We start from the raw sequence: 16,283 nt of genomic DNA on the forward strand, positions 1-16,283 counted from the left end.
CAGGAGTCATAAATGTAGTGTATGTGTGAAAGATATATGAAGAAAATTTTAGCATTGGAGCTGGGTCAGCAGTCACTCAATTGAAGCCCAACCATTCAACATTTATGTTACTTACCAACTGACACATGCTTATGAGCTTAACGGTATTAGGTGGCTCCATCTAACACAATGGTGCTTTTAGCCAATTTCTTAAAAAACTCATTTGTACCCCCTCTGTTCCCATCCCGCGGCCATGCCCGCCAGCCATGAGCACTAAGCAGTTCAACAAGGGTCTCCCATACCGGCTATCAGCCAAGGTAAAGAACCTGCTCCCGTCCAAGTATGATCCCCAGAAGGAGGCAGAGCTCCGCATCTGGATGGAGGGACTCACCAGCCTTTCCATCGGCCCCGACTTCAGAAGGGCCTGAAGGACAAGATTATCTTATGTATGCTCATGAACAAGCTACAGCTAGACTCAGTCCCCAAATCAACCACTCCATGCAGAAGCGGCACCACCTAGAAAACCTCTCCAACTTCATCAAGGCTGTGGTCAGCTACGGCATGAACCCCGTGGACCTGTTCAAGGCCGACGACCTGTTTGAGGGTGGGAACACGACGCAGGTGCAGGTGTCTCTTCTTGCCCTGGCGGGGAAGGCCAAGACTAAGGGGCTGCAGAGCCGGGTGGACATGGGTGTCAAGTACCCGGAGAAGCAGGAGCAGAACTTCGACAACGCCATCATGAAGGCATGAAGGCCAGCCAGTGTGTCATCGGGCTGCAGATGGGCACCAAGCACCAGCCAGTCAGGCATGATCGCTTACAGCACAAGGAAGCATCTCTACGACCCCAAGAACCACAACCTGCCTCCCATGGACCACTGAACCATCAGACTCCACATGTGTACAAACAAGTGTGCCAGCCAGATGGGCATAAGCCAATGGGCTGTGGGGGAAGGGGTTCAAGGCGATATCCCAATACATGTAGGGTGAGGGTTCCTGCTGGCATGTCCAGGCTATGGGCCGAGCTGTGCTGGGGAGAAGAGATCTGGGCTTGGAAGGAACTGGTCCTCAAAGGTTTTCGCTTGCTTCGTCTCTTCCCCCTTTTGTCAGCTGATCAGTTGTGGTTTCTGTACCTGCAAAAGTTACAAAAGAAAAACACATTTTTTTTTTTTTTTTTTTTTTTTTTTTTTGCGGAATGGGGTGGAGACAATGGAGAGAGTGCTGGGAAATGAGTCCCTGGGAAAGGGGGCCTGGCCACCATGCTAAATATCTCAGGCTCCCATGTGGCTGGATATCCCTAGGACCCTCAGACCAACAGACCTCAGACCCTCAGACCTGCCTTGGAGTCTGGTGGGGAAAGTGAGGCCTGTAAAAGGAAGTGGAAGGGAAGTCTGAGTTGTTGGGGCTAAGCCTGACCGCCTCTTCAGGCTAAACCCCACCACTGTGGCCTCAGTAGTTTTTTTTTGTTTTTTTGTTTTTTTTTAGTGGTTGTTGCCCAGGCTAGAATGCAGTGGTGCAATCTTGGCTCACTGCACCTCTACCTCCTGGGCTCAAGGGATTCTCCTCCCTCAGCCTCCCAAGTAGCTGGGACTTCAGGTGCTCCACCACACCTGGCTAATTTTTTTTTATTTTTAGTAGAGACAGGGTTTCACCATGGTTGGCCAGGCTGGTCTCGAACTCTTGGCCTCAGGTGATCCGCCTTCCTCGGCCTCCCCAAGTGTTGGAATTACAGGCATAAACCAACACGCCCGGCCCCTCAGTAGGTTTAAAAGAGACCCCAGCCCTCTTTCTTCCCTTCTGGGCTTGACCAGCTATACTGCTCCATCTCCCCTGGCTACACACACCCCCGCCAAGTACTACACAGAAGCCCCCACCCAGGGGCCCTGCTCCATGAGATAATGTGAAATACGACTGTGGACTAAATGCAATGAAACCTATGTTTGCAAAGAAAAAAAAAACCTCATTTGGAAGCAAACGAGGAATCTCCACTCGATTAGAGATGAAGCAATGCACTAGTCTCCCCTCATCCTCAGTCTTGCTTTTCCATGGTTTCAGTTACTCAAGATAAACTGCAGTCCAAAAATAAGTAAGTACAAGATAAGGTATTTTGGAAAAGAGAGAGAGAGGAGAGAGAGCCATATTTACACAAGTTTTATTACACTGTATTGTTCTAATTGATTACTGGTTATTGTTTTTAACATCTTACTGTGTCTACTATAAATAAAACTTTATCATGAGTATGTTCATATAGACAAGGTTGGGTGCTATCTGTAGTTTCAGCCATCCACTGAGGGTCTTGGAACATGTCCTCTGTGGACTGGGAGGGGTTACTGTACTATATCGCCATCCTCCACTGAGCTAGGAATGGAATTACATGCCTGAAGCAAATCATCACCCTGGCTCAATGGTCCCAATGGCAAACAGGGGTGATGCACCACCAGATGCTCTGTGCGACCACATCTGCAGGAGGACAAGTGCCTGAGGAGTTGTGGATGGAATGGATGGGCCTGGGAAACACGGGCCTGGAGACCACGATGGTGAAGAAGAAAGGAGAACAGAGAGTAGAGAAGAGAGAAAAGGTGGAAGGGGAAGAGTGGGAGAGTCAGGGAGGCAGGAGGAGAAGAGCCACTACTTCCCAGGAAGGGGGCAAAGCTACTGGAGGGCATCCCACTCCCAAAACTGACATAGCTCCCTTATGTTCCTGGTGCCCTCTAATATATAAAAGCACTCTCTGCAGGCCGGGCGCGGTGGCTCACGCCTATAATCCCAGCACTTTGGGAGGCTGAGGCAGGTGGATCATGAGGTCAAGAGATCGAGACCACCCTGGTCAACATGGTGAAACCCCGTCTCTTCTAAAAATACAAAAATTAGCTGGGCGTGGTGGCGTGTGCCTTTAGTCCCAGCTACTTGGGAGACTGAGGCAGGAGAATTGCTTGAACCCACGAGGCAAAGATTGTGGTGAGCAGAGATCACGCCATTGCACTCCAGCCTGGGTAACAAGGGAAGAGAAACACTGTCTCAAAAAAAAAAAAAACCACTCTCTGCTAAGCACAAATCGTTTTTCTAGTTGTCAACTCTTCCCTTGACTATTTTAAAGCCTAATGAAATGAAACTTATGGGTGAAGAAAAGAGATTCATTATACGGTTATTTCAAGAATATAAACAACAGCCACACACCCGTCAGTGTTGACGCAGCACTCTACCTTGCCATTCTCTTTTTGAGTTATTTCAAAAACAAATACAGTTCCGAGATTATCTCTATGAGCAACCTAGAAAAAAGAAAAACGATATGGTGTAGCCACACTCCAAAGGTCCCAGTAACCTCTACTCACCATGGTCTTTCTCAAAGTTTACACTTATCTTACTTAATTATATCTTCTCCTGAGAAGCATGAAATGTTACCGAGTTGGAAATGACATCAGCTAATCTCTATACCTTATTTTATACTAGAAGGAACTGAATCCCAAAGCCATTAAATGAGCAGTTTTAGGTCACACACAGGACTGATGATGAAAGAGGATATTACCCAATTTTGCCATCACTGCACTATAAAGGATGGTATCTCTACATATGTACATCACCATCTGTAGGTCAATAAATTAGCCATTTCTTCTTATTCACACAAGAAAAGCTTTTTAGAAAACCCTCAGTTATTATTATTTTTTTTTCTTAATCCATGCTTTTGTAATCTCCTGAGACAGGCTTAGAGAGAATACAGAGCTTATAGACAAGTTTTAGGAATGTGATTTCTTTAATGTTTATAGTCTTATAATGCAATATGTATTAAAATGTAATTGGCAGTATTTTTAGGTTGATTAAAAAAACACATTTTTGTTGGAATATTGTGAAATTTATGGAAAATAGATGATTATATTCAAGGTTTTAAACACATTTTCTAGCTCTTATTTTTGGTCATTTATTTAATTTTTATTTAAAAAAATCTCTTAATCATCAATCTATTTTTTAACAAATTTTACAGTATTTCACCGAAGTATATTCCACTTAGTCTTAAACGAGAACCTGAAAGACTAAGTACAAGCTAAAAGAATGGCGTTACTGTCATACGAAGGAGAAAATATAGATATATCGTCATTAGTTTGGGGACTGTGAAAAATATAACTTTTCTTAAGTATTGTTTTGTCTTTACAAAAAGCAATGTGTAATTCTCAGTCTGAAAAATTTCCACTGATGAAAAGTACATTCTGTAAAAGGTTACAGTTAAGGAAAATGTTAAGCACAGGAATTTACTGCCATCTTGTGGAATGTTTGCTGTTACATTCTGAAATACTTTTTTCTCATTTATTGTCAAGAATGTCATTTTTGTAACTATTAATTATAAAATGATCCGAGAGGTCCCCAAGAACTAATCAGAACTAATACCTATCTATAAACAAGACATGAGAAGACTCATCTGTTTCACATCACAGAGATTTTTGATGCGTATAGCTTACCTACCACTTGTTTCCAGTCATTTACTCATCTACTTTTCCTGTTAAGTGGACTTAGCATTTAATTTGATATATTTTACTTATCGAGGATTCACAATGAGAGAAATACAATGTTAGAGGGTTGATTGGCACAGAAAAGAGCAAAGAACATACTCTATTCTGGGACATTTAGGGCAGTCCAGGCATCCAGGACAATTGTTAATAAGGTAGGTCCTTACTAACCCAATTTGGTCCTGGGATCAGCATCAGCTGGGACATTTTAGGAACTGAAAAGACTTGGACCCCATTCCAGACCTACTGAATCAAAATTTTCATTTTTACAAGATCCTCAATTGATTCACATGCACAGTAAAATTTGAGATGTACTAGCATTGGCCACCATATATCATTTCATTTACAATTTTATTATAGCAGAATACACACACACACACACACACACACACACACACCACAGTTGCTTGGAGATGTGGGAAAAGCCAAGAACCAAAACACTTGAATTCAAGTCCATGTTATTCAATTTGTGCATCTGAGTTTAAGCTCCAGAGTTTAATTTTTGTGGACCTGAGATTTTTCATCTGTATCATAAAGAAAGATGTTCCCAGGTGATTCTAATGTCCTGTCTCATTCTAAAATTCTTTGATTTATTATTTATGCATCAGTTGTTCATTTAGTTAAATATCTATGCATCATTTATTCATGCATCAGCAACTTAATTGTTTGTCTCAGTAACTCTGATCACAACCCAATGATTAAGTTTTAAATTCACAGCTGGCAAGCTGGTGGCCCAGCAGACATGTTTTTCTAGTAAGAAAGATATTTAAAATTTTTTTAATTATTTACCAACATTTTAAAAAATCATTATTTCCTATCAACTCTATGGATCTTCTACTTCCCTTCAAAAATCGAAATACCTGTCCAAGCTCACACTTCCATACGGAAACAATTACCTATGTCTGAACCCCAATTTGCCCCAGTCCCCACCCGACCCTTTTCTTGACACTAATGCCTGGTACCTGTTGGCCTTGGGATCAGTAACCTCTGGCTTAAGCAGTTGTCCTCAATAAAGACTTTTAGCCTGTCCAAAAGCTGTAATAGACAGACTGAATGAAAACTTGTATTCCTTTACAAGCTCTGATCTTCAACACTGAATTGTGTATTTCAATGTGGTATGAATAACCTTTTTATGTACCACAGTACTCTTTTATGACTATTAAGTATTCACAGCATTAGATTGAGAATTGACTTGTTCACACAGACCCAATTTACCAATTACCTCTCTTAGCCAACTTTTACATGTCCACATGGATAAAAATGCAAATAATATAGTTCTCTTTCTATTCAAAGGTTACCTCTAAGCTCATGCTGTAGAAGAGGAAAAAAAATCTATTTTGGAGGGCCTCTGACTGGACTTATGAATTAAACTGACATAAGACAGATTAGCAAGAGAACGATGTACCAGTCTTACTTGAGTTTTGCATGTACCTGGAGTCCTTACAACAGAGTGAAGCCTCAAAGAACTGATCAGAGCAGAAAGCTTATATACCATTTAAACAAAGCAATGAAAGATTTGTGAATAAATGACAAGACACGGGTGGTTGGGCTAGGAACAGTAAATTGTGGGGTAGTGATTAAGAGACATATTGGGGAAAACTAATGGAAGATAAGGGTTATTTTAGTAAGGTTGTTTGTACAGATGCACTTCAGCATTGATTTCCAGTCTCTGCTGATAAGGATGTTCTCTTCCTTGTACAGGAAGGGAATCTTCCTTTGGTAAATTTTATATCCTGTTTTTTAGGTGGAAAAGAGGAGTTCAGAAAGCCCTTCCTGTATCTGTTGTTTCTCAAGTGCCTTCAGCTCAAATCGGTCAATATGCCACCATGGTATATTTTTGGGTGGCATGTCCTGAACTCCTTCAATGAAACAAGTGGAAGACATAGCACTATCTTTTCTAGAGCAAAATAAAAACCTCTGGTCACTGGTAAAGGTTTTTCATGCAACAGATATTTATTGAACAATGTGCAGGGAGACATGATAGCTTTGAACAAGACAGATACAGTCTCTAACCTCATAAAATGTGTGGTCTTACAGGGGAGACATACAATTGCATAAGCAATTCCAGTCATCTCTGATGGTGGTTATGATAGAGGTTGTCATAGCTTAAAACAAAGGGTGTGAGCTGGCATAGGAGTTGGAAATCTTAAGGGATCCTAACGTCCTTTAAGCTGAGACCTGGGAACAATAGCAGTCATTCAGGGAACAAGGAAGGAAGAAGGTTCCCGGAAAGACTATCATGTGCAAAGATCAAGGGTGAGAGTGAGAGCATGGCAAGGAACGAACTGAAAGGTAACGTGGTTGGAAAGGAAAGAAAGAAGAGGGAGGATGGTATAAAATGAGCCTGAAGACTGGGCAGTTGCCAGACATTGGACATTCCCCTAGGAGCTATGGGAAATCACGGAAAGGGCTTCAGTGAGTGGTCATCTTTGGGCCTTTAAAGTAGCACTGTCACTTAAGTATACATCTGAGAGCTTGGATATTCACAGATTTTACAGGTATCAAATAAATTAATAAATGCATTACCATCAGATCCCTGGCATCTGATCTCATGTTCACTGTGACTGCACCTGTGGTGGAACCATGGGGCAAGAAGCCTGTTCCACTTGCATTTTCAAAGGTCTCTAGGGCATTAAAAAATAAAGATATGCCTAAATATGGTTATCAAAAAAAAACTGTTTTATTTGAATTGTTTACATTTAACAAATTAATACTTGTAAAACACAAAACACAAAAGGCATATCATTTGTTCTACATTATATGTTTTGCCAAGTTAATCTAAAATATTAATTTCTCATGTCCTGGAAGCACTGTGGCATGGTAATGAGACATATGTTCCATATTTTACAACATACTTTTTCCATCCTGTCATGCCTCTCTGTGATAGTATGTATGACCTCATTTGGGGATAATGCTGAAAGTCTAAATTTGAGCCATGTTGACTGTGAGGAAGGCCTAGTCGAATGGCCTTCTGGCCCCATGGAGACAAACCCTGGCTATGAGGATGAGGCCGTGTTACAGCCAGCAACATTTATTCATGGGTGCACAGGAGGTCGAATGCATTATCCCTTGACCTGCAAGCTGAAAGCCAGTCTTGTCTGGCTGATCCTGCTGTTCCTAAGCCATCCACAGCTGGGTGACTCATTTAGGATGGCACTTTAGTGTTTGAAAGCATTCTTTCTGTTTAGCCCACTTATTTCTATCCTACTTAATATAACCTCTTGACCCTAGTTGAGCATCCTGCTGTTGAAAATTCACTGTACATATTAGAAGGAGCAGAGTTAAATTATGGAGGCAGTGCCTGAACATTGATGGCTTATAACCAGCATCTGAAGATCTTGACTTGATAAGTGGGATGTGTGAAAATGACATCTAAGGCACATTATAGGTCACAGAACTGTAAAAAATATGTTTTCAAAGACCCATGCCCCACCCAAGATTTTTAAAATGAAAATCTTTCCTTTTGAAAAATTTCAGAGAAGTCCCATGTAATTCTCATGTGACTCAGTGTGTTAGTGTCAGTGCTGAGACTAGGACACTGTACTCCAGAGGTCCAGGCATCATCTGTGCCATCGCTTTTTCTTGTATCTTTTTCTTGTTAAACAGACAAACAAAAACCAAAGCAAAATGTCCTAAGATTGAACACAATCATCATATCCTAATAAAAGGCTGGCAAATCTGAGCCTGCAGGACGAATCTGGCCCACCATCTGCTTTTATAAATAAAGATTTATTGGAACACAGTCACTCTCATTTTTAAAGAATTGCCTATGGCTGCTTTCACATAACAATGGCAGCATTTAGTAGTTAGACGGATACCTTATGGCCAACAAAGCCTAAAATATTTACTTATCTTGCTCTTTCCAGAAAAAGTTTGCTGACCCTGGTCTAGAGCAAATAAAATTGGTTTGGAAGCATAATTGTGATTTATTTTTCTTTATTTGTCTTATTTTAGGTTACTTTAGAGCACTTTGCAAAATAACAACTGGTGAGAGCAAGCATATTGAATAGGAGAGGATGATGAGGCTGGGATTTTAAACCTGGTATCAATGAGACACATAGAGTGGAAGTTTGACCTATTATTTACTAAGCATTGATTACACTGAGGTGAGAATAGCTGTAACAGCAAAAATATCTAAGCACCCGTACGCGACTTCCCCCAAAAGCTACCCTTAATTGAGCCTTTACAATGAGCCATGCTATATTGAACACTTACAAACATTATTTCATTGAATACATAGGACTCCTACAAAGTGGGGTTTAGTATCCTCATTTCTTATAAGAAAACTACATCTCAGAGAATTCAAATCACTTGCCGAAGTTCACCCGGCAACTAAGTGTCAGAGACAGGATCCACAGTAGGCTGATCCAGCTCTGCAGTCTTGGTTCGTAACCTCCATCGCCCCTGAAAGCACACTGTGGCAGTCTGCATCAGCCTCTGCAAACTGCTCAGTCACCACCAGACATGGCTGTGCAGTGAGGGAAGCTTTTTTTTTCTGGTCAAAGGGGAACCCAGGGCATTTGTATTGATGCTTTGCTTGTTCTTCCCACTTAGACCCTAATTTGGGAACTCAGGAAACCAGAACTATGCCAGTGCCTATAGGTTTGAGAGAAAGCAAGAGGAAGTCCCAGAAATCAGGACTACATAAAGCAACAAAGGCAGGAGCAAGAATCCCTTTCCTGTCCACCTCCAAGGCACTGCAGGCAGCTACACCCCTAATTCAATTCAAGTGTGACACCCCACCCCACCCCTGCTGCTTTGGCATTCACTTTAACCAGATTTTTTTTTTAATTAATTTTATGTATTTTATTTTATTTTAAGTTCTGGGATACATGCACAGGACGTGCACGTTTGTTATATAGGTTAACGTGTGCCATGATGGCTTACTGCGTCTGTCAACCTTTCACCTAGGTAAGAAACCCCACCACTTCAATCAGATTTTACCTGGCAAGAAGATGGGGGTGGGCAGGCCTGCACTTCCCCTACAGGTAGAAGGCAGCAGTTACTGGGAAGCAAATCAGCCTTCAAGCAACTTCAGTCACTTGCCCCAAAGGATTTAGATCTCTTTCCTCCAGAATATTAAAATTTAGACAAAAGTCATATAATTAAATGATTATGAGTAACTTAGAAAATATGAAATCTCTTAGAATTAATTTAAATTTACTCATTTTTTAAGAGCCACATACATTTTACCCACTTTTCCCCCAAAATATTTCATTACTCAACTTCACAGCCACTTTAACGTAGAGCAGTCGCTCTCCTTTTTTCATGCTATTTAATACCATGTATTACCAGTTTTCATGCCAGTTACCTGTCATAAGAGCCTTACCCTTGTCAAATTTGGAAAGGGATGTTTCTTCAACTAGGAAAATATTTCTCTCTTTTAGCTCTAGACATCTGAACCAAAAGAAAAAAAAATCTCCTTCAATGATGAAAAGCATGGTGTGCAAATCGACTCTCTGGGTTCCTGTGGAGCGATTCCTATCCCACGTAAATAACTCTTCAGGCCCCCTGGTCGGGACTTCTCAGGCAAATTCTCTTCCAGGCAGGTAGGAGCCGAGATGAGGCAAAAGCAGCTGTGTGCAGTACAGCTTCAAAAGGCAAGGAGATAACTAGACAGATCTGCCTCCAGGCAAGTCCTCCACGAGGAAGCTTACCAGACAGGCAACAGTTCTTTCCTGCCTAGAAAATGAGGCAGAAACCATGGGGACTAAAGCTCCTAGTCAGGAAACTTCCTCAGCATGTCCTGGAAGGCAGGTCAGCATGAGGCAGGCAGGGCCACTGGCCATGGAGCTAAACTGTGGAAGCCCAGCCTTAGGCTCCTCTCAGCATGCTGTCAGTGTAACAATGTTTCTAGAAGAAAAACAATTTCTTTTAATAAAGTACTGATTTAGACTCTGAGGCAACTGCTGACCTATCTTGCTCTGAAAAGATCAAAGGAAGAATGTAATGTGTGTGCTGCTTAGAAAAGGTGTAAATGCAGCTGATAGATCTCTGTCCATGTATTTATGAGAGTTTTGTTGGCATGCACAGTTGTGTCATCCACATGCAACCCAGTTAATGATTCTTATCATCTTCTCTTAAGTTCACAACCTATGATTTCAGGTGAATTTCTTTTTAGGGAGGACATAGCAATCAAATATGAGAAAGAAAGCATATAGCTGGTGGGATATTTAAAATAGCCACAATAACAACAAATCTTATATTCCTGAATTTCAACAGGTGAAATAGATTAGAGATAGCACTGATTATGAGAGATCCTAAGTCTGTTTGGTAAACCTCATTTGGAATTGTCCACTGGTCAGCTTATTCTGTAAAGCAAATTTAGAAATTAGAAAGTCTCAAATAAACAGACCATGAAAGAGTTGATTAGATAATTACGACTGACTTAATGCCAATGAGATAGACACAATAAAGGCCAAATCAATGGCCTGGAGCACTGTTGCTCTAAATCTCATGTCTTTAAAACAAACTGGGGAATGTAAATTTGGTCACACTAAATAGTGTATTTTACAGGAGCTTTTGCCTACCTGGATATCAGATTTTTCTGGGGCTAATAGAGTCCAAGCCCTCTAAATACTAGTAATGTCCCAAATCTGGATCTACATACACCTTCACTAAAAGCAACTACTTTTTCTAAGAGCTTGTCTCTGACTCTCAGTCTAGGAGACTGCTTCTAACAGAGAAAGCTGAGAGGGAAGGTCTAATAAACCAAGGACCACCTGATCCTAGATAAAACCCTGGGACAGAGGCCTGGCCTTCACTAGATGGGCTCCCTCCTCAAGCATGTGAGTAGGATGCTTAAACACCCAGGGTAAAATCAAGTATGAGAAGAGAGAAGTATCAAGAGATCAATAGAGATGGGAATGTTCTTCATAGCCTAATTGTGCCTGATAGAAATCTCTCCCAACGTATGTAATAAAATATCGCATAAATAAACAATAATATCACACACACAAAAACAGGTCATCTGGTGTGTAAGCATGAAAATATGAGAAAAGATTACAAAGATTATGTAGTTCAGACAATTAAAGGCTGAATTATAGAGACGGTAGCACAGAAAAAGGCACTGATTCAAAAGGCATATACACCAAATAACTCCTATTGCATTATGAGTACATCATTCATTCACCCACCCATCCAAGACATGCTTATTGAGCATCAACTAAATGTTAGACAGCATTCTCAGCACTGGGGAATATGGTAAACTAGAGAGAATGCACAATCCTAAGGTACATACATTTTAGTGGAGAAAACAGAGGAAAACATATTTATGCATATGTAGCAATAGGACTTTTCAGGTGAAATAAATCAGGATAAGGGTTAAACTAGAGTATGAAGAGGTGACTTTGGTACATAGGAGCTCTTCTATATTGGAGTTAGGAGGGCCTTTCCGAATGACACAGTAGAACAAGTCCAGTGAATATCTGGAGAAAGATAGTCCCTAGAAGTAAGAATAATGAGAGACAAACTCAAAGAGATTGACAAGCTTTGGATGCTTAGGGAACAAGAAACAAGCCAGCATGAGCAAAGTAGAGTGGTAGAAGCTGAAACAAGACAGATGGGCAGGGGACAGTCCCTGTGGGGCATTGGAGGCCACAGTAAGAAGTTTGGATTTTTAAAATACATAAATAGAAACCACTGATGGTATAGAGCAAGGCTATGGGGAATGGCATGATCTGAGATTTGTTTTTAAAAGATTATCCCGTCTCCTTTATTGGAAACAGACTATATCCCAGAAAGCATGGAAACAGACCAGTTAGGATGCTATTAGAGCGGCCCTGGAAGGGGACGGTGGTAGATCAAAATAGAGTGATAGTGGAGGAGCGAATGGGAGGTAGTCAGATTTGGGTTATGACTTTAACTTCTGAGGACCTGGGAAAACTAATGACCATTATACTTTAAAAGATGCTATGCAAATGATGTCAACACAGGCCTTTATAGCCCATCAATTACTTTGATGCTTTAAAGTAACATTTTCCCTGGATCTAGGTTCACCAGCCTGTCTGATAGTAGGACAGGGCTTCAGCACACATGCTCCCCTGGAGCATCTGATTCTGTAAATTTGGTGGGGTCTATAAACAAATTATCTAAGAGGCTTTAACAATAGGAAAGTTGGGGAGCACTGGCTTAATAACTGAACGTCTTCATGTTCCACATGCTGTAGTTAGCTCCACCTCCCAGTGAAAAATATAGTCCTCATGACTGTGGGTATTGAGGATATCACCAAAGCCATTACTTTCAATTCCAGATGCAGTTCAGAATCACACAATGGCCTTGATAAAAATGCTTTTGGCCAATAGATCAGAAGTAGGCATGTAAGTAGTCTCATTGCTCCTAGATTTCTTCCGTTTCTGCTTCCTACCATACTAATTCAGATTATTAATTGTACTTTTTTAATTCAATAAGGAACTCTGATACTAAGTCAAACTTCATAGTACCTGATATTAAAAATGCTTCTCCCTTGTGTAGAAACCTTCCCTGAATCACATTTTTCTATAAGTCTCCAAATTGTGGGTTTGGCATTCAAGAAACCTGCTATGGTTGGGCTTCTGCATAACTTTACAGCATTCTTTGTTCCTAGTACATTAAGAATCCCCATGTTCTGACCATTTTGTCAATCATAACAACAAGGACCTCACGTTTGTAGTTGTTCATTCATGTCATTCTTTCCTTCTTTCTAGAATTCTGCTTATCAAAATTTTACTGTACTCTATTGCCCCTCTGATACGGTTTGGCTGTGTGTCCCCATCCAAATCTCAACTTGTAGCTCCCATAATGCCTATGTGTTGTGAGAAGGACCCAGTGGGAGATTATTGAATTAAGGGTGTGGGTCTTTCCCAAGCTGTTCTCATGATAGTAAATAGGTCTCATAAGACCTGATGGTTCTAAAAATGGGAATTGCCCTACACAAGTTCTCTCTTTGCTTGCTGCCATCCATGTAAGATGTGGTGTTGAGCCTGTGAGTGCACAGAAGTCAAGAACTGAGGTTTTAAAACAGCCTAGATTTCAGAAGACGGAAACGTCTGGATGCCCAGGCAGAAGATTGATAAAGGGGTGAGGTCCTCATGGAGAACCTCTGCTAAGGCAGTGCAGAAGGGAAATGTGGGATGGGAGCCCCCACACAGAGTCCTTACTGGGGCACTGCCTAGTGGAGCTGTGAGAAGAAAGCCACTGTCCTCCAGACCCCAGAATGGTAGCTCCACTGACAGCTTGCACTGTGTGCCCGGAAAAGCCACAAACACTCAATGCTAGCCCATGAAAGCAGCCAGGAGGGAGGCCGTACCCTGCAAAGCCACAAAAGCGGAGCTGCCCAAGACTATGGGAACCTACATCTTGCATCAGTGTGACTTGGATGTGAGACATGGAGTCAAAGGAGATCATTTTGGAGCTTTAAGATTTTACTGTCCCAATGGATTTTGGACTTGGGTGGGGCCTGTAGCCCCTTTGTTTTGGCCAATTTCTCCTATTTGGAATGGATGTATTTACCCGATGCCTGTACTTCCATTGTATCTAGGAAGTAACTAACCCACTTTTGATTTTACAGGCTCATGGGCAGAAGGATCTTGGATGAGACTTTGGGCTATGGACTTTTGAGTTAATGCTGAAATGAGTTGAGACTTTGGGGGACTGTTGGAAAGGCATGATTGGTTTTGAAATATGAAGATATGAGATTTGGGAGAGGCCAGGGGCAGAATGATATGGTTTAGCTGTGTGTCCCACCCAAATCTCATCTTGTAGCTTCCATAATTCCCATGTGCTGTAAGAGGGACCCAGTAAGAGATGATCAAACTACAGGGGTGGGTCTTTCCCATGCTGTTCTCATGATAGTGAATGGGTCTCCTGTTTTAAAAACAGGAGTTGCCCTACACAAGCTTTCTCTTTGCCTGCTGCCATCCATGTAGGATGTGACTTGCTTCTCCTTGTCTTCCACCTTGATTGTGAGGCTTCCCTAGCCACGTGGAACTGTAAGTCCAATTAAACCTCTTCTTTTTGTAAATTGCCCAGTCTTGGGCATGTCTTTATCAGCAGCATGAAAACAGTCTAACATGCCATCTCTAAACTCTTCAACCAGAAGTGACTTTTCCTTTGTGTCAACCTTAATGGAATGACCATCTTGGCCACTTCCATGTCTTCTAAGGCCCTATATTGTGGCTGTGTACTTAATTTAGATTGCTGATTGATGGCAAGTGCTTTTTTTTTCCACCAAGGTCTACCATGTCTGATATATGTTAATCTGTATCATCCAATTTGCTTCATATATTTGCATTTGTTTGGTTTCCCTTGGTGTTGTCAGAAGCATGAAGGAACCATCTAAAGTGAAAACCCAAAATCTTTTACATGCTTTCTATCAGTTATAGGATATATCTGTCCTCCTAAGTCTGGCGTGGAAGGTACATGGGAATTTGAATCCTGCCTGCCTCTTCAGTCTCACCTCTTCTTACTCATCTCCTTGTTCTTGGTATTCGAGCAAAATCAAACTGTTTTGTTTCAGTACGTGAAAAAGACTTATTCATACCCCAGCTGTGTGATTTGTTTATGAAATTTCTTTTACCCTACTTCATCCTGCTCACTTCTTTTCATTCTACGGTACTCAGTTCAGTGGACACTTCCTTCAGTAAGCCTCCCTCCTCACCAAATTTATGTCTTGTGCCACCAGATTAGAAGATCTCCTTATTTCTCACATAACTTAAGAAGAACCATGCATTGAAATTGCCTTTTTATTAGTTTCCCTGTCAATCAACTGTAAGCTTCTTAAAATCAAGAATCTGTCCTATTTTATTTTAATTTCCAGTGTCTGCAGAAATCTGGCTCTGAGAAATGAATATGTCATTGCATAAATATGCATTCAGAGAGATGTATGAATTTAAAAAAATAAACACATTGACAATGTTTCCTGAGTTTGTTTACACCTTTCCTATTCCCCAGGTGATTCTGATGAACTGCCAGGGTGAGATTCATGGCCTTAGACCAAATGTAATTGGCACTAAGTAAAAATCAACTGAGCTGACTGCCCTGTGCTACACAGACCACCAATACTAATAAGAAAAAAAAAGTGTCTAACCCTTTGAGTTTAGTCAAAATTAAAGTTAAAGATGGAAGCAACTTTGTTAATAGTTTAGAGGTATGAAACCATCTAAAACAAAGTTGTCTGGCTCAAATTGTCCCTATGTTCTCTATAGATGGATCTAACTCACTGAAAAATTAATCTCATTTTTACTTCCTTCAGCCTCAATAGGACACAGCTGCACTGATGTTAGTCTCAATTGATAGAGCGAAGAAGCCTCATCTTTATTCAGTGTAAAGCAGCTGCCAAGAGAAATGGCCTTTGAGAGGGGTAATAAGTTCATGAATATCACCTGTGTCGTGCAAAACAATATATGATTTTTTTGAAAGTTTAAATTGATTGGAAAGAACTTATGAATTAAGTGTCTATCTTTGGGTGAAAAGTTTTGCTGCAGGGTGATGGACTGCACCATCAAGGTGATGCATTTCAAACATTACCTTCCTGTGACACAAGGGAGTCATGGAGCAAATGGAACAGAGGAAATTATAACCCACTGGCCAGGATGGATTTGTAACACAGGAATGCCACACCAATATCCTGCATTCTGATTTCAGAGAATAAGACTTTGAGCAAATAAAACAAATGCTGAAGTAGAGTTTTTCTCTGTGTATAAATATACTCCACAAAATGAAGCCATGCTGGAAATTCATTATATATTTAGGAAACTATTCTCAAGGGAAAAAACAATGTTATAAACTAGCAACCTAATGATTGAACATATGCACACACACACACACACA

General features: G+C 41.0%; 1 pseudogene; it reads left to right on the forward strand.

The window, feature by feature from the left end:
* Positions 1-245: 245 nt before the first annotated feature.
* Positions 246-910, forward strand: LOC105723639 (calponin-2-like; annotated as a pseudogene).
* Positions 911-16,283: the final 15,373 nt, after the last annotated feature.

This window comes from Aotus nancymaae, unplaced genomic scaffold (genome assembly GCF_030222135.1).
Source record: "Aotus nancymaae isolate 86718 unplaced genomic scaffold, 86718_ANA_hifiasm-v0.15.2.pri h1tg000029l, whole genome shotgun sequence".
In the NCBI taxonomy this organism is placed as follows: Eukaryota; Metazoa; Chordata; class Mammalia; order Primates; family Aotidae; genus Aotus; species Aotus nancymaae.